We start from the raw sequence: 19,721 nt of genomic DNA on the forward strand, positions 1-19,721 counted from the left end.
GTTGATGAGAGACAGTTTACAGAAAAGAGTGTTTTCCTGTGTAATGTTTACTATTTGTGCATTTTGAATATCTTTTTTTTTTTGTCTCTCTCTTTAGCTATTCTAATCTTCCCATGAAGCTTTTGGTTTGTGATTATTGGAGCTTCTGGTTAAGAATGTAATAGTGATGGCACACATGTAGGATTATAGTCTAACTTAATCCCTGATGTCATTCCATGTATTTTCCCTTTTGTGTCCTTCCTGTTCTTTTCTCCCCTCAGCCCTGCCTTCCCTTATGGAAAGAATATCTTCCAGCTATTAGTTTAACTGGTAGATTGGTTTACTGATGGAGGCTGATTGGTTTAACATATCATTTTAAGAAGTTCTGACCACCTCCATCCACTTATTTCTCTCCTTCCTATTTTGTCCCCTTCCTTTCCTGTAGTTTCCGTCTCCTCAGTTCAGATACCGTCATTCAATAATTTGGTTGGCACAATTTGGCACAATTGAACACATTTTTTCCAGCTGTAGGAGATCCTCCTCTGGAGATTCCCAATGTTGTTAGTAACTGCTTGTTCGCCCCCTCCTCACAAAAAGGGTGTTATACTACTCCATTGTGTTAGGTGGAAAATCAACTTTGTGTGGCTCTACTGTAAAGTAAGCCAAACCCCTTTTGTAATGCAGGGTGCAACTTTTGCTTGTTTGTTTTGTTTTTCAAAACAGTTTGGGATATGCTTTGCAGGAGGCTTCTTCCAGGCCCTTTCAGTCCTGTCCTCCCCTGCCTTCTGTTAAGAGTTTAGTTTCTGCTAGATACATTTCTGTCATCAGATACACAGACACTAATATGCAATAAATAAGTGTTTTCAGTCTCAGCATTTATATGTGGGTTTGTTTTTTTAAAAAAAATCAAGAGGAGAAGAAGAAAAAAAAAACATGCATTGCCCTCCTTGGTTGACTGTGATCTTCTCTGCACTGGTTTTTTAACTCGGAAATTATTAGAACACATGATACATCTATGAAATAAAAGATCCGGCGAACCATAGTGATCAGACAGTTTCTACTGTAAGTGAAATGTAGAAGTTGCATAAACAGATACTGAGCAGTTTATAATTCAGTTACCAGACTAGTAAAATCTATTTTTAGGTACTGGAAAACTAAGTAGATGGAGCTAAAGAACGAGTATTCTTGTGGCACAGTCAAAAGATCTTTAAAATGATTCAGTACCAGCTCTGTTGAAGCACTTGTCATTATTCAAAGTAGTGTTGATTTTCAGGTACATTCAAAGCAAAGGGTTGCTTGTCTTCAATGTAAATGATGGGAAACAATTCAAAGAGAATATTTGAAACAGTTACAAGGCAGAATGCATGCAGGCTGTATGCTGAACGTAATCACAAAATTCTTTATTTAAATCATTTGTAGAATTTGTTGGAGTACTGAGGGACTATTATCAGGCTTCCTTTGTAAGGTTTTTGCATACATATGACATTTACCAAGTAGTGGAAAAAAAACAAGCATTCAAAATTCCTGACTGTTGTGGGGATATGCACATTTCACAGCTGTTCTTGTAGGGGGTTGTTATAGACGAGAAGGTTTCTGGTGGTGCTAGAATCGGTGAGATTTAGCTTTCCCCTTTATGTCATTTGTTTTAACAGTGCAAAAATCTGTAGGGCACAGTAGGAATTATACATATACCATGCATTTTGATGGGGATTAGCACCCACAAATCTTTTTGGTGCTCTCCAGCAGTAGAATTCCACGAGTTGTTCTGGTTCGGATCCATTGCATCCTCAGCAGGAAAAGAGTCTGACTGTTTGTTGAACAGGGCTAACTGAAAAATTTCTATCCCAATGTTTTTTCCTGAAACCTACATTTCCAAGTAAATGCAATCTTTTGTAGAAAACATCTTTTTTAACACAGATTTGATAATTGACCAAACAATTGTAAACAGAATGCTCCCCACTTTCTAAATTTTTCACTGTTTTGCTTATTGTTTCTTTTTTTTTTAAAGTCTTTTAGAAATAAGGTAAGTACTAGAATATTGTGTTTTATGTTTAGAATGTGTTTATAGGAAGATTTTATTAATTGCTATGGATTACTATCCACTTTTATGCAGTAAAATTTTAAGCACTAGAGTGCTCTGAACGGTGTCCAAAGATCAGTTTGTTAAATAAGAAATAAGGGGAAGATACTGGCATTATTGTGACCAATCCCATTTAGATATGTAGAAAAATTATGAAATATCTTAACAAGGTTTGTGGACTGAGAGTTTGTGAGAAACTTTTTTTTTAAAGAAAGTGAAGCTATATTCAGAAAAAATGAAATTAAAGTTTTACTTTAAAATTTGAAGGTTTTTATATTATACATAGCAGTATATTTAATTTTCATTTAGAGTTTTTCATTATTATTCCATTGTAAAAACAACTAGAGATCCAAGTATCATCGTCCTTACAGACCTGATAGATGTACTTCTAAATGTCTTTATGTTCTGTTTGATATATATATAGAGAGAAATACAATTCTTAAAAACTCAATCTGAAGTCATGATCTATTTTTGTGTGTTATACGTCCCCCCAAGGAGATTCTGTAAGTGCTAGTTGATTATACTGACGATACACAAGCCACACAGAGGAAATCATCTCACTCTTACAGAGTTGTGTTGAGTTTGCAAAAATAATGAGCAGTGTCTATATTAAGCACAAGTGAGATCTTTTAGTATGTACTCACGTGTTTTAGTGACTTTTCTGATGCCTCATTTTTTTATGTAGAAGCATCATTAGATGTAAAATTTAAATATGACTTTTCAATACATTTAGACTTTATAACACACTATAATCAGAACTCTCCTATGCCTGATATCCCCACAACCCAAATTATCTTCACATATTACAGCGTTCGCACAGGTATGTCAAGGTGAATAAATTACTAATACAACTAAGACGTATCTACTATGATTTTTGTCTTCTTTAGAAAATATAATAAAAATTAAAATACTCTTTTGGTTTTGCTTCCTATCTGAAGGAAGCACTCTTTTACAATTGTCTTCAAAATCTCAAGTGCACAGATTCTCCATATAGCAAAAATAGCTTTCACTGAGCCTTCATCTCATTTTCTCTAGCAACAAAGTTGACCCTCTGTCTAATGCGTTTAAAAAACAACCAAATGGAGCCCAGCTGAGAGAGATGCTTCTTTTCCATTAGGCTTGAGCCTCTGTGCTGCGTGCTGCTGCTTGCTGCTGCAGTGCATGTTTCCCGCTCTGTTGGTGTATGTCTGACAGTAATTTGCATCGTTATTTGAAGGTGAAGGTGGATGCTTCCTTCATACAAATACTGTTTAATTGGAGAAGCAAAAGATACTGAAATTTAAATTTTAAATGTCAAGCTCAGTGCTGCACTTTACAGATTGTCAGATCTGTATATTGCTCACAGAAGCCGGTCAATGGTAAATTTGTCTTTGTAGACTTAATCACATCACAATCACTTTGCGTCCAGTTTTTTTACAATTCCAGAGCAGATACTGCCACTTCAGTCACTGGCAGCTATGGATGCTCAACACTCCTGAGAGAAACAGCCCGTTTAAATTAAGCAGATTGGGTCTAATAATTCTATGTACTGAATTAAAAATCAGCATATTGAGCTTTGGAAGCTCAAGCTTTGGAAGACTAGGTAATATTTGTCTGTAAGTTAACATGCACCCAAGATCTAGAGCAAAAACAGCTTTGCCAAGTCATGATCAGAGCTGATAGTAGCTCCAGTGCTTGAAATTTTAGGACTATCATACTATACAATTTAAAAAAAAAAAAAAAAAAAGTTCCTATTCTTAACATTTCAGAGAAATGCTATGCTAATAGCTTTCAAACACAATAAAACAATGAGGATGAAGAAAAATATGAAAAAGTTACAGAAATGTTCCTAATACTTAATTCATTTAAATTAAATACAATTTAAACCATGTCTTACATGTCTGTAAAGTCTAACATACTGACATTTGTCTTTAATTTAATCATTTACCTGAAACAAGATTGTAATATAGCTTATCCCTCTTCAGTTTTTCTTATGACAATATGTGGATCTTCTGTTCAGTTAAGAGTGAAGCTACTAGAAGACTCCAAATACCTAGTTGTAACACTAGAACTGGCCAAACTGAAAAGTGGATTTGTGATTTGAAAATATTTAAACAAATTAATTAAATGAAATGAAATTGATAATATTCCTTTAAATGTACATTGCATTTTAGAGCTCACACTGATTGGATTTCTTAGATTTCGTAGAAAATTGATCTCTAGGTATACTTCATGTTGGATCTTCTGAGGGTGCTCAGAGGCAGCTCAACCTTTGCGACCTAGAAGTAAAAAGCAAGTTTGTATATTTCTGTATATAATGTGCAGTTCCGATGTAAAAAACCTTTAACATTGTACAATTCTGTATTTGATACATGAACAAGAAAAGATTGTTTGTACTTTCTAAGGCTTTGTTTTGCCTTTTCAGGGTTTCTAAGATGATCATGCAAGTAATCACAGTTGTTAAGGGATGTCCTAAATTACACCTATACACGATACCTATGCAAATCTGTAAGACTTCTTGAATTTTATTAGCAAAAGTCAAACTGATTGAAACAGAGTAAACAAAGCTATAGATGGTGCAAGAGAAAGAATCTGACCGAGTGTTTCTAGGCTGAGCAAATGTAAAAGCATTATAAGAGCAAGCAGATGTCACTCCAATATATATACTGGCCAGTTCTACTTCCAGGCATGATTTAATTCTGAAGAGTGACACGACAGTCTCGCTCAGTGTTTCTGTAGCATTCGAAAGGAGATCCAGTAGCTTTTGTGATGATTCATGCCTGAATATTTTGTACACTTACTAACTATTCTGGCCGGCTCGACTAAAACAGTGAGAGCGAGTGCGCGCACACAAACTGGATTATAGTCTCTTGTGCAGACTTGTTTATTAGCATCCAGTGAAGAGAGCCGGTTGGGTACTTGTGCAACCTCAGCTCAGTTTGCACAGCTGTCACCGAGGGCATCGCTTTCAAAAAAATGGGATTACACAACTGTAACGAGGATACTGTTTGGCAGGGAGAACTTTTGTTACAGGAAGTGAGACATGAGCCAGAAATAATGCTGGGTGACTGCAGGAGCCAAGGTTGGGTTTGCAGGCCTGCCAATTTTGGGGGGTAAAAAAAAAACCAACAAAAAATCCTGTCCCAAGCCCAAACTCTCTACATGACTACAAAAGCATATCTGGTGTCAGAACCAAGGCACAACAAATACGCAGCGAGCTCCCTGCCCTGGACTTCAGGAGAGCAGACTTTGGCCTCTTGAGGGACCTGCTTGGCAGGGTAACATGGGAAAAAGTACTGGAGGGGAGAGGGGCCCAAGACAGCTGGTTGGTATTCAAGGACCACCTCCTCCAAGCTTGGGAGCAGTGCATCCCAAGAAAGAAGTCAGGCAAAAAAGCCAGGAGGCCTGAACAGGGAGCTCCTGGATAAGCTCAAAACGAAAAAGGAGGCCTATAGAGGGTGGAAGCAAGGACAGGTAGACTGGGTGGAATACAGAGAAACTGTCTGAGTGGCCAGGAACCAGCTCAGGCAAGCTAAAGCCCAGACAGAATTAAATCTGGTCAGGGACATCAAGGACAACAAAAAAAACTTCTACAGATATATCACGGATAAAGGCAAGACAAGGGAAGATGTGGGCCCTCCCGGAAGGAAAGAGGAGACCTGGTCACCCAGGATATGGAGAAGGTTGAGGTACTCAACCTCGGTCTTCACCGGCAAGGGCTCTAACCACACCACCCAAGTTGCAGAAAGCAAAAACAGGGGCTATGAGAATGAAGAATTGCCCACTGCAGGAGAAGATTAGGTTTGAGACCATCTAAGGAACCTGAAGGTGCATGAGTCCATGGGACCTGATGAAATCCATCCACGTGTCCTGAGGGACCTGGAGGATGAAGTTCCTAGGCTGCTTTCCATTATATTTGAGAAGTCGTGGCAGTCTGGTGAAGTTCCCACTGACTGGAAAAGGGGAAACATAAGCCCCATTTTCAAAAAGGGCAAAAAGGAAGCCCTGGGGAACTACAGGCCGGTCAGTGTCACCTCTGTGCCCGGCAAGATCATGGAGCAGATCTTCCTGGAATCTCTGCTAAGGCACGTGGAAAATAAGGAGGTGATTGGTGACAGCCAACACGGCTTCACTAAAGGCAAATCATGCCTGACAAATTTGGTGGCCTTTTACTATGTTGCCACAGCCTTGGTAGACAAGGGCAGAGCAACAGATGTCATCTCCCTGGACTTATGCAAAGCGTTCAACACTGTCCCACATGACATCCTGGTCTCAAAACTGGAAAGGCATGGATTTGGTGGATGGACCACTCAGTGGATCAGGAACTGGCTGAATGGCCGCACTCAAAGGGTTGTGGTCAATGGCTCAATGTCCAAGTGGAAGCCAGTGATAAGTGGTGTTCCTCAGGGGTCGAGGTTCCCAGTGGACCAGTGCTGTTCAACATCTTTGTTGGAGACATGGACAGTGGGATAGAGTGCACCCTCAGCAAGTTTGCCAGTGACACCAAGCTGTGTGGCGCGGTCGACACACTGGAGGGAAGGGATGCCATCCAGAGGGACCTGGACAGGCTGGAGAGGTGGGCTTGTGCAAATTGCATGAAGTTCAACCAAGCCAACTGCAGGGTCCCGCACCTGGGACACAGTAATCCCAGGCACAAATACAGGTTGGGTGGAGAATGGCTGGAGAGCAGCCCTGAGGAGAAGGACTTGGGGGTGTTGGTGGATGAGAAGCTCAACATGAGCTGGCAGTGCGCACTGGCAGCCCAGAAAGCCAACTGCATCCTGGGCTGCATCAAGAGAAGTGTGGCCAGCAGGTCGAGGGAGGTGATTCTGCCCCTCTACTCTGTGCTTGTGAGACCCCACCTGGAGTACTACTGCGTCCAGCTCAAGTCCTCAGCATAGGAAGGACATGGACCTGTTGGAAGGAGTCCAGAGGAGGGCCACAAAAATGCTCAGAGGGCTGGAGCAACCTCTCCTATGAGGACAGGCTGAGAGAGCTGGGGTTGAGCCTGGAGAAGAGAAGGCTCCAGGGAGACCTCATAGCAGCCTTCCAGTACCTGAAGGGGGCTACAGGAGAGGTGGGGAGGGACTCTTGATCAGGGAGTGTAGTGATAGGACGAGGGGTAATGGTTTTAACCTGAAAGAGGGGAGATTTAGATCAGATACTAGGAAGAAATTCTTTACTGTGATGGTGGTGAGACACTGGAACAGGTTGCCCAGGGAAGTTGTGGCTGCCCCATCCCTGGAGGGGTTCAAGAGGAGGCTGGATGGGGCTTTGGGCAACCTGGTCTGGTGGGAGGTGTCCCTGCCCATGGCAGAGGGTTGGAACCTGATCATCTTTACCCAAGTCCAAGAACCCAAGTCCTTTCCAACTTGAACCATTCTATGATTCTATGATTTCTTTTCATACTGTTTTTACAGCAATTTTTCAGAGCAAAGCTGTACTGCCACACCTTAAGCTTTTATGCAACAACTTAGTTTTGCTATTTTTTTATAGATGTCAGAGTTTGTAATTACTTGCAGCTGAAACAGAATACTCTAAGGGTTTATTAACGACAGCACAGGTTAATCCACAATATAAGAATCCTTCAGATCACCAAAAGAAATTGTAACTTTTGTTTATATATATAAAATACACATAAATGCAGTGTGCATAAACTAGAACATCAGGTACTAATTAAATTAAATATTAAAACTAAACTAAATGGAATCTCAAATAGGTTGTAGTGTGTAGTGACAAGCAATTATTTAAATAACCATTTCATGCTGTTAGGTTACTCCTTCACCAAAGATGTCACAGTATTCTCCTTACTCTCCGTGCCTGCTTTACTTCAAAACCTTTGAGCAGAAATTTAAATAGTCACTGGAGCAGCACAAGTAAGATGTGTGCTGACTTTTCAGGCTTTGCCTGTTTCCTGAGGAAAATACTGCAGTTCTTACCAATTCCTGGTAAGCCAGACAGCCGTGTTCATTTTCAGAACAAGCAGTTCTGCATCTGTGTTTATCTACTTTTGTGTGTTACGGTGATGACGTTTGGTTGGTTTGCTTGTAAAAGATGGTACCCAACATAACCAGTAGGATGCTAACTTCTATCTAAAGATAGAGATATGGGTTGATACAACTAAAATTTAGTTGCTTGAAACTATATAAAAATGTCGTGTTCCTTATAATTTGTCATTGATAAACATAGAAGTAACGCCTGGAGTATACCGTAGAACAGGGAAAAAGTGACTTCCTTTCTATATGTTGTTACTGTTAAAACATGCATACCTTTTCCTCAGAAAAAAAAAAAAAAGCCCCAGAAAAAAATAAAAAAAGAAACTTTCATGCTGGATGAGGAAAAGCAGTAAAAACTCTTCATTCAAATTAGCTATTTGAGGGTTGCACTTGTCCATATTTGTCAGATTTAAAGGAGTAGCATTCAGAAAGGCTACTAAGAGATGTTTTGTAAAAAGGTACCCCAGAAATGATTGAGATCAGGAAAAAAGTTGTAAGGAAGTCATTGAACTGAAACTCATCTAAGCTTTTCTTAGATGCAATTATTTTACTTGCTGGCTTTGTTTTTAGGCAACTTAATGTAAGATTAAAGGGCAAAATTGTACTAAACTATTTTACATCTGCCCTTCACTATGCTAGTTTAAGGTGTGAGAATTTTGCTCAGAGATTTTGTAAAAAATCCAGAGGCTTTTAATTTGAAATCGTTCCCTTGATAGTGACAAACAAGAGTGTAGAGTCCAAAGTGGAGCCTGGAGCGGAGGGCAGTGGCTCACCCAGCCGCTCTGCCGCCAGCCCAGGACTGGCACTCTGCTGAGTCTGCCCCAGGTCAGCAGCTGGTGGAGGACACTGCCAGGTGCCCCAGCGGTGAGGATGAGGGTGAGGGGACAATGCCATTGGTGGCTGGCCACGGGGGAAGCAGCTGCTCTCCTCCCTACGCCAGGCAGCTGGCCGAAACCCAGGACTGAGAACTCTGGTTTCGCACGGAGAAGAGAAAGGAGCGGAGTTGGCGGGGGTGTAGTAAAGGGATAGAAGAGAGAAGTAGGTGCAAAAGCGTGAGCTGTTATCCCCATCAGCTGCTGAAAGCTGCTGCTCTTTGCAGCCTCTAGCTGCTGGAGAGCAGGTTCTTGCTGCAGGTTGCAGTAATAAAAGAGCTCGGAGAGTCAGAATCACAAATATGTGAGGATTATTGCAGTGGGGTACTGAAGACCTGATACTTGTATCCTTACCATTAGGCAGTACCACTGCTCTCATTTCTCAGTCCTGTGCTGCTATCTCTGCAGTGGTGCCACTTTGTGATCCCTCGTCTCTTCTATATTTGCACTGCAAGGTCTGATTTGTTGTCCCATGTTTCAAATCACGTTAATAGTTTATATTCTCAATATTTATACTTTCCCCTATTTCCAAATATGTCAACAAACAAAAAATAGACTGAAGTATTTAAAATACATCAGTCAAGATGATGTTAAAAAGCAAACAAGTCTTGGTTTTGATTTAAAAACTAGAAATGTTTTCTGTTTTAACTAATATAGTTGATGTTTCTTGTTCTTAAAGGAAGAGTGTCATTTCAGTCAGTAAGCCTTTCAAGTGTATTCAGTATTTGCATTCTTCTTCCTCCCCTCCTAAAGTTAATCTTCTCTGGAAACATTGGAGGCAAACCTCAGTTTTCTATGCTTTTGGTATTTCTATCTTTGAGCAGCCTTTGCCTTTGAGCAGTCTTAGACTAAATGAACAAAAGAAGAAAATTCTTCCACTGCAGCAAAAATGAAATTAGTTTCAGTAACTAGAAGTAAAAATACTAGTTGTCATTAAGGAGGTTTATTTCATAGAAGTTAAATTTCTTGTCTGCAGTGGTAGTCTTCTCAAATGCCAGAGAGGCTGTGGCTGCCCCATCCCTGGAGGGGTTCAAGGCCAGGCTGGATGGGGCTTTGAGCAACCTGGTCTGGTGGGAGGTGTCCCTGCCCAGGGCAGGGGGATTGGAACTCAATGATCTTTAAGGTCCCTTCCAACCCGAACCATTCTATGATGATTCTATGATTCTAAATAAGCATGAGGGAACTCTCTCCCCCTTCATTATTTCCTTTGCACCATATAACAGAGCTTTTGATTTGATCCTTTCTGCTTTTGTCTTCTCAGGGCATTTCTGCATGAATGATGCAACTGGATTTATTTGTTTGTAAATCAGTGCTAAAAAAAGACAAAACTGCATTCAAAAACTGCAAATCTTTGAACTTAAAATTCAGAAATTTTATTCACTTTTGGACAAAGAGTGATTTGAAGACTGTTCATGTACCTGTGTCTGCTCTGGACTGTGGTTGCAGTCTTCTCTTTGCTCTGAGGCTTGTGTTGGGCAATCACTGTGTTTACCTGTGTGACGTCTGCTTTTCCAGTTTTCGTTAGGTATTCTCCTGAAGCAGTTCTCCTTTGAACTCCAGAAAAGTACCACCATGATTCTGAAGTATTTCAGGCTGCTTAGGTAGGAGTCGTCACTTCCAAAACTGCTCAATAACTTCATGGCTGGTTTGCTGGCTGTAACGTAACGGCACCAAGAGGAAGTTTTGTCAGCATGCACTGTGCGCTCCAGAAGCTAAAGCAGCTTCATTCACTGTGGTTGGTTATTTCATAATAGTCTACTGTTACCTCCCTATACCTAGCCTTCCCGTGCGGCTTCTGCTTGAGCGCATGCTAAATGGGCTACACCAGAAGACCCCAAGCCCCACATGGCTTGTGGGCAGTATATTACCCAATGAGACTTTCTGACATTGTTCATAGCTACAAGAAATTAAGAGGTTGTAACAGAATTTGGCATGAACAAAATTTGATCTTACCTGCAGCATGTTACTTGCTCAGTATTGTCCCTAATGGACCAGTGAGTTTGGACCACTAGGCTATAAAGAATTAAATATCTAGAAAAATATTTTGAATAACATAATTCACCAATGTATGAACCTTCATGTTGTGCTTAATTAGATTAAGTTAAAGAAAGCATTTTTTTTGTACATGGAGGAAGAGGAGAAAATACTGCATGAAAAATTTTCAGTGCAAATGGTTAGATTTCGAGTGTGCTTTCAACAAGAATAACATAACAGCATGACAACGGGTAAGGAGTTATGACAGCAAGTGAGGAGTTATCTTTCTTACACTATCTGAACAGAGCCAAAAGGAAGTTATGCCTTACTTCTAAGTATTTGTGTGCATATTTATAGTATAATTATGAAATTTTAACTGTTTGCAACACTTTTTCCGACCATAATGGGCTTTTTCTCTTCTCTGAGTGTCCTTTATCTTGGTGCTTTGGATTGTGGCAGTTTATATTGAAGAATGAGTTGAACAGAAGTCTAGGGAGCTATGTGGTGTAGAATAACATTTCTTGCTAGTTTGGATAGTTATGGGGATTAACTGAATAAGGTGGAATAATAGAACAACAATACACGACACTTAACACTTGGAAATCAAAGACTTGGAAATCAAAAAATAACATGTCTCCATTGTAGTCATTACCAGTAGGAGACAGAATTACATCTCACTGTTTCCATGAGTTCTGTGTTCTGTTTCCGTGTATTCTGACCCAAGTATCCACAGCAGTCCCCCCTGCCTGAGCACAGGGTCTGGCCTTCATCTCTGGTCAATAATTCAGTTGCAGCACTTCTGTGAGTAAGTATTATCACACGTGTTTAATATAAAAGATTCACAGAGTAAAAATCGTGCTGTAAATTCTTTAGTAAACAGTGACTTGCATCATAACTGTAGAGTTTCTTCAGTTGCATGCAAATTGCTGCTAAATCAGAATGAGAAGCACACAGTACAGCTGCTGATTTCATAAGAAGCACCTGGCAGGGTTGGAAATAATAATCAAATTGTCTGAAATCTGTTTAAATCAGTTTACTACTGAGGCAGTCCCTATCAACTCAGCATCTCGTTTGTCTTATCTCCCACAGGAGTTATTCCAAATGAAGTTTCAGGTGATGGAGGACAAGTTGAGGACAGCCTAGTTTTTCTTGATAGAATAGTTTGAGTACTAGTTTGAATAGTTTGAAAACTACATTTACTATAAATTGAACAGCATAACTGTAACCCTTAGGTTAACACCTGCTCCCCTTTCAGACCCACAGGAAAGTTCCGGATGAATTGAAGCAAATTACCAGAGGAAGTACTTGTGTGAAGACTTGTCACTGTTTTGTGGTGATAGTTTGTTTATGAAGCGTTTTTTTTCCTCTGTAAATATAACACTGTAATACTTCAATTACAGGCATCACAGTTTATTTTGGGTAGTTGGATAACCAGTATTTTGCCATGTAGAAGGTGTGATCTATTTTAATAGATACACTCATCAATAGGGAATATTTTGTATTAGGAAATCAAGAAGGTATATTTTATCTTAACAATTAAACATAACTATGCTATGAGCTATACCTGGTATTTGTTGAGCCAAACCCAATGTCTCTGGCCTTTTCAGAATAAGCAGCAAAAAACTTAATGTGGGTGAGAGAGGAGTGTGGAATCAAAGTGACATAATAATGTGAGGAAAGTCTGAAAGAGAACAATTTGATTATTTGAATTTGAGTTAATTTGAAATAATGCACATTAACAGATGAAGATACAAAATCACATAGTTGAAGCATTCTGAACAGTTTGGGAATTGCTTCCTTTTATACAATAGCTTTCTCAAGTCAAAGAAGTGCTTCACATCTCAAGATTCTGCATTGGCAGTAATTCTTTGCAAGGGAGGATAATAGAAAGGGAGCATGCAAGCATGTCATCCTTACATACAGGTGAGCTCCTAGAGACCATGAAATAGCGTGCAAATACAATGAGGGGAGCATCTCTTTTCATTATGTGTGTATGCAATTAAGTAAGGATGTCTTCTAGACCACAGGGCTAAACAATATCAAATGACCCATATTTCAATCCCATATCCACCACTAGATTGCTGTGCAGTACCTTGAGATTTCCAGAACTTCCTTTATTTGCCTATAAATTTTTTAAAGTGTTTATTTTATGGACATACCATCAGACCTACCATGCATTTGTTTCTAAAGTACTGCAAGAAAGCCAGATATCATGTATGCAAATCAATAATGAATAATAGCTCTGCTCCTGTAATAGTTCAGCAGAGGTGATGAAGTATTCACTATTTTCAACTGAAAGGCAAGTTACTCCTCTTTATGTAAAAGTGCCCTCTGGGCCTGTCATTGAGAAGTAGGTCAGACATGAAAGGAATTTCAGCCCTAAAGACCTCAGTCTCTTCAACCGGATATTCCACTCTACTCAGTGGGTGGCAAAGCTTGTAGTAAATCCTGGGAGCTAGAAAAGCAAGTTAAGGAGGATGAGAAACACTTTCCTCTAAAACATTTGAAAAATAAGAAATTTGAAAATAGTAGGGAATTTAGAGTATGACAATACTCAAGCAACTGTACAGCAGTATCATGATATTACATTAAATGCTGACAAATTACTAATCTGAAATTGGCTGGGTGTTCCTCGATATGTTACATTCATAACCTTCACGTGTCCTGAATGCAAGCACTAATTGATAGATCTAGCTACATACACCTATTGTCTGTGCTTTTATATGTAATGGCTTTGCATAATCACAAACCAAGAATGTCTATTTATTCTGTTTTGTAGATTCTAGAAACTGTGATGCAGGGGAGTAGTATAATTATCCCTAAATCACTGTTTTCTGTATTCTGTATCCATCAGTTTCATAAATTTGATGCTGCAGAAGGAAAGTGAATGTTTACCTTAACGACAATCAAATTATACAGTATTGTAATTGGGAAAAATACTTCCTGGTTCTCCTTGAAATAGCTGCTTACCTTGGTAGTTGCAAATGTTATTCAGTATACCTCTCCAAGAATCTGTCATGCTGTGACTCAGCAGCTTTCCTCAGCAGGGGGTTCTGCTGGGTGTAGCATCTCCAGTGATGTGGTTTTAGATGATCCACACTTTAGCTAAGGGGATGGCAGAAATTAAATTAGCTTCTTTAGCTCTTCTCAACTGAATAACTTCAGTGTCTCTAAGATCTTTGTATGTATTCCTAACTCTGCTGAGTAGAAATGATTAAGCAAAATCATTTGCCATTTCTTAACGACAGTGCTTAAGGGGAAAACATTATCATAGCATCAGAAAAATCCCAGCAGGGAGACAATTGTGTCTTACGAATGTGTATATTGGTATTCTTGAAAAGCATCTAAATAAGCAGTCATTCCTTTGACCTTTCCATCAGCAGTTGGGCAAGCGAAGAAGAAAGCTAACCATGTGTTTGCAGGAAATTGGGTAGCACCACTGTTCGATTAAAATACCAGTAGAAGCACTGAGTCAAAATAGCTTGCCCGGCATGAGTGAGCAGGGCACTGGGAGGGCTGGGAACAGAACCCCGGTGGCCTTCAAACCAGTCCACTCCTCTGCCAGGAAGAAGCTCTGCCTTCAGGAGCAAGTTCTTTTCTCTTTTTAGACAGAAGGTTCTTGCCCATATAGATTTGTTGCTGATTTCGTGTTTGGTTTTGGTCGGAGTGGTTTTTTTTATATTGTGATTCCAGAAATAAGAATGAAAGTATTCAAGTAAGAGTCTGCTGCCAGCTAATTTAAAATCAAACTCGTGACTAGCATCCCTGTTGATATAAAGGATCTGATGTTTTATAGCATCATTGGCTCCCTTTTTGTGGCATCCAGAACTTTTAAAGTACAATTAAAGTGAAATGGAAGTTAGGAGAAAGGTTTTGATGCTCTATGCAAAGCAGAAAGGAAATGCCACTTAACAAGGTAATGATAGAATGAAGATTTTTGTTTTAGGAAAGTAAGACCTTGCAGGACCAAATCCTGTCACTTGCTTTTAAATCTCTCCATGTTTTATAGTCCCACCCTCAAACAGACGGCTCACGGTCTTTCAGTTGAATAAATCCAAATAATTATCCTCCTCCTGAAGTCCTAACTAGTGAGCCAGTTTGCTGGAGTGGTTCTTAGTAGTCTTCGGTGCCTGAACTTGCACTTTGTACTTTCGGAAAGATAGGTGTGTGACATGAAATGCGATCTCTGAACAACTTTCCCACTACAGCAGTGAGCTGCCTTTCCCTCCCAAGGTGCAGAGCAGCAACACTTGTCAGCTTTTCCTCTCTCTGAAGTGAGTTACTTCCTTGTGTCAGTTAAAATAAGTGCAGCCTTTAGGCTACCTTTCAGCTTTCTCAGACACTGCCCTTACTCCTTGCATAGCCTTATGCATTTTGAACACATTCAAAAAGCTGACTTTTCCCTCAAGTCACTCACTATCTTTATTCAAATGGCTATTGATGAACCTTTTTGCTCAGTTTTACCTTCACTGAGATCAGATCAATATCTGGGCACCACAGGTGAAAATATAACTACACAAATAAACAGCAAATAGACTGTTTGCTTAGCAGGCATGAAGCCAGCCACACAGTAAAGAAATGTAATATTTAATACCCAGCAAGTTACTTACAGCATCCCGTACTTTGTATGTGGAAAGATTATACAGCTGATGTAGAAAATTTAGTTTTTGTCAATTCCCTGACCTAATGTTTTTAAACTATCATCCCGTTGGAATAGTTTTGCATTTATGATACTGACAATGTCATAATCTTCTAGAACACTGTCATCTGGTGGTGGTTTTAAGTCACAACATTTAGATATAGAAGTAAAAATGGCACTCAAATCAGGCTAGCCAAATGCTCTCATTATCCATTTTATTCATATTAAAGCTTTTGGAGTTCTAATCACAGCACTATAAAGGATTTACTTAACACAAGTGTTTTGCCTCCTGCTGTAGGCACAACACGTTATCACAGTTTTCACGGTGCTATCAGATGCTGTCATTTGCAACCTTTGTGCCGAAGATCAAAATACTTCCTAACTGAAACTGATTACCTGTGCATCTATGTATGGTACACTCTGACTGCTTTAACATCAACATCAGTGTTTTGAATATTATGAGTAGGAGTGAAAACTACAATTATTACCAAGTTCAACATTCCATAACTGTCTGTACAGAACAGAAGCTCTGGACAGTAACTCCAGTTACATGATTAGCGCTCCCTTCTGCTTAGGTTTGTTTACTCTACTACCAGTTCATGTTCACTTGTTTTTACATTAACTCCCTCAATGTCAAATATTACCCAGTAGGAATAATATGAATATTTTATATTAGATATTATTTTGACAGCATGATGATGATGATGTAAAGAAAAATTCAAACCTCCTTTCCAAATAAAATACGAACCAGCATTAAAAAGTTATCAGAAACATTCATATGTTATGTTGCTTTCTTTTGTGTCTTCTCATATTTGTGATGGATGACTGGATTGATAGAACTAGCTGCTAGAAAATTCATGCATTTTTCACAGAATAACTGGAGTTGTAGGTGTGGCAAAGAGTACTGAAAGTCATATTCATAATTTATGCCCATAGCTTTTTTTGTGACTTTCAGAAAGCTGCAGTAACTTAAAGACAGCTTTTGTAAAAACAGATTGGACTGGCTGGAGGCCATGCGTGTACATACTCCAACCATCATTAGCAAGTAAGATAGTTACTGGTTGAGATAGTATCAATTATCTAAGCAAGCAACTCTGTTGTTGCTTGTTAACTGAACTTGAAGTAGCACTTAGTGGGATTACTTCAGTTTAAAATTAAGCAAATTGCTCAAAGACTGTGATTCCTGAGCAATTTGAAATAATTCTAGCAACATAAAGCTGTCCGGCTTCTGCCTGCCTCTGTCTCTCTTGCAGCAGCTCCCGTACTCAGGGGACTCAGCACAGTAAGTCAGCAGAAAATCATTTGCTCTTTTGTCAGGTTAGTTTTCTGCATACTCAAGATGCAGAAAGGGAATTGTAAGGGAATTGTAAGGATAAGGGAAAGGTTTGAAAAGCACCGGCGCTAGCACAAGGCAAGGAATGGGACTACAGGGATGTGTGGGCCACTGTTGCTGACAATTAGAGAAGTCTAGACTGCTATGAAAACACAGTCTTTTACGTTTATGCTATTCTCCTTCCCATGGAAATACATTAATGACTGCTATAGATTAAATTTGGAATAGACCTTTATTCTTAATTATCTACTATAACCATTGTTGTTTGAAGATATACATTTATCTGTCACAGACAGGACATTAATGTCCTATTTCTCGTGTTTAGCCTATGTTAACTGGTGTACTTAAGGAAGATAAAAAAGGAGGGGCAAATCTTTACTTTCAACTACTACTTTTAACTTCACAAAGAAATCTAAGATCAGATCGACCCTCTAGAAATAAGGTACTATTCAGTTAAGTAAGGGATTTTTACACTCTGTGTGTAAGAATATGGTTCCAGACATTTGCCCCAGGGCTTCTGTGGGGTTTAGAGTAAATGGTTTGTATATTGTAATATGTTTTAATCAAACTTACCCAAGCACTAAAACATTTAAAGCCCTTTTAGTGTGTAGTTAGCATATATATCTTCAGAATTTGTATACTAACACTTAATGCGGGATAACAATTTGTATTTTCTGAGCAACACTAGACATGTAGCCATGTATCACAATATATCACTGTTTTGTATCAATTCAAAAGTACAGAAATTCACATTGTCCTTGATTTTTTAAATGCCACCAATCTATATAAGAGTAAATGATATATAGATATATTACCTCATCTCTTCCTAAAACCCAGGTTAGGCATCTGCTGTGGAGAACAGGAGGTGATTATTTACATTGGAATTTACACAACAAAAGACCTTGTAGTAAAAAAAATTCCCTGGAAAATACCAAACTGCCATATGATTACCTTGTCGGGTTAGTGTTACTCCAACCCATTAACTGAGTTCCAGTTAAATTAATCACCTTACTATTTTCTGTAGCAACTAAGATTTTAGTGTAGGAAAAAATAAGTTACCTTTTATCATGGTTTCTAGTCTTGTAGTTGTTCTCTTCTGCATAGCCTTTAGTCCTATGGAAATATCTGCACTATGAGAAACAATCAGAACATACTATCTCAAGCTTTAAATTTTCCAAGGAAATAATACAGACCTCTCTTTTGCATTGGATACCTTTTATGAAAGAATTAACAAAGCTCTGCTTTTCTATTTGATAGCTGTAAGAGCTAGTGCCCTTTCAATTATGCGTCTATCCATCAAACTCACAGTTAGTGATTTAAGTTTAAAATTAGAGTGTAATCTGTAGGTGCTGAGGAGAGGAAGAGAAGGTGAGCTAGCGTTTGTGATGGAGCACACAGGAGTGAGAGCATCATGGATTTATTAGGATACTGAAGGTTGTTAAGAGGATTTCCCAAAGCATTCATCACACAATGGCCCTCTCACTTGCTAACCTCAGAATTATGCAGCTGTGCTGCTGCACGTCGTACTTAGAGGGAACAGAGGCTACCTGGCTATAGAGTATTTTTGCTTTTTTATGGCTGCAGTAAACTTAATTGGCCATTTTATTTCATTTCCTCATGGACTGCTTTTCGGGTGGTTTTGCCCCTTTAGTCCTGGAGACTTTTTTCTATACCTCTGTTTCAAGCTCACCTATAGAAAGCAGAACACAAAAATCTTCAGAATACTTATCTGACTATTATGGCTTGTAGGTTGGGACTAGCTTTCTTGACAGTTTTCCAAATCAACAGTTCTCACTTAGAAATCAGTAGAGTGTGCAAGTTGCTGCTGCCATCCGATGTATCCATAGTAGTCTCCATGGGAACACACACACAAAAACGTGTCACTATCAGTCTCACTTTATCTACAGCTAGACAGACTGCTGAAAATTACTTTTTTTTTTTTTTTAACATGTAGCAAAAAATTAAGAAAAACTTACAGCGGTTTGTGTTTGCTTCAGATGTATCCTGGTTATCTTTTTGGCCCATGTACAGGAAACAATCCATTTCCTATCCACTTTTTTTCCTCAAATGACTTAAAGATGACAGTGTATTTCAGTGAAAACACTTCTGGGCGCTTGCAATTACCGTGTCCGTCCTCCTCCTCGGCGTGGTGCCGTACAAAAGACCCCACGGTTCAGTGTTTCTTGCAAATAGCATCATGTACATTGGAGCCTTTGTACAACATCACTGCCGAGGCAGGAAGTTTCCGAAGAGCCCCGGTGTTGGGGAATGAACGCCAGCCACTGCTGGCAGCTCTGCGTGTTTGCTCACAGCACCTAGCACACACAAATCTCACCCAACAAGGGCTCTAGGTTTTAGCCATAGGTTTTAGCCGAGGCCAAGGGTCCTTATTGCTCTCTACGGCTCCCTGAGAGGAGGCTGTAACAAGGCGGGGGTCGGTCCCTTCTCCCAAATAACAAGCGACAGGACAAGAGGAAATGGCCTCAAGTTGCACCAGGGAAGGTTTAGGTTGGATATTAGGAAAAATTTCTTCACGGAAAGGGTTATGAAGCACGGGAACAGGCTGCCCAGGGAGGTGGCTGAGTCACCAACCCTGGACATATTTAAAAGCCGGGCAGACGTGGTGCTGAGGGACATGGGTTAGCGGCGGTTTTTGTCAGGGTTGGGTTGGTGGTTGGACTCCATCCCCTGTTAAGGCCTCTTCCAACCTGGACAACTCTGTGATTCTATAAAGCGGCAGAGAACATTTCCCCCTCGCTCCAAAGAGATCATAACAACGGAGGCAAACACTGCCTTTCTACCTTTAATGCTGCTCTACTTGTAAACAATATACCTGGGGTTTACGAAACAAAGCGTACTCCGAGGGTTT

This window comes from Numenius arquata, chromosome 7 (genome assembly GCF_964106895.1).
Source record: "Numenius arquata chromosome 7, bNumArq3.hap1.1, whole genome shotgun sequence".
Classification (NCBI taxonomy): domain Eukaryota; kingdom Metazoa; phylum Chordata; class Aves; order Charadriiformes; family Scolopacidae; genus Numenius; species Numenius arquata.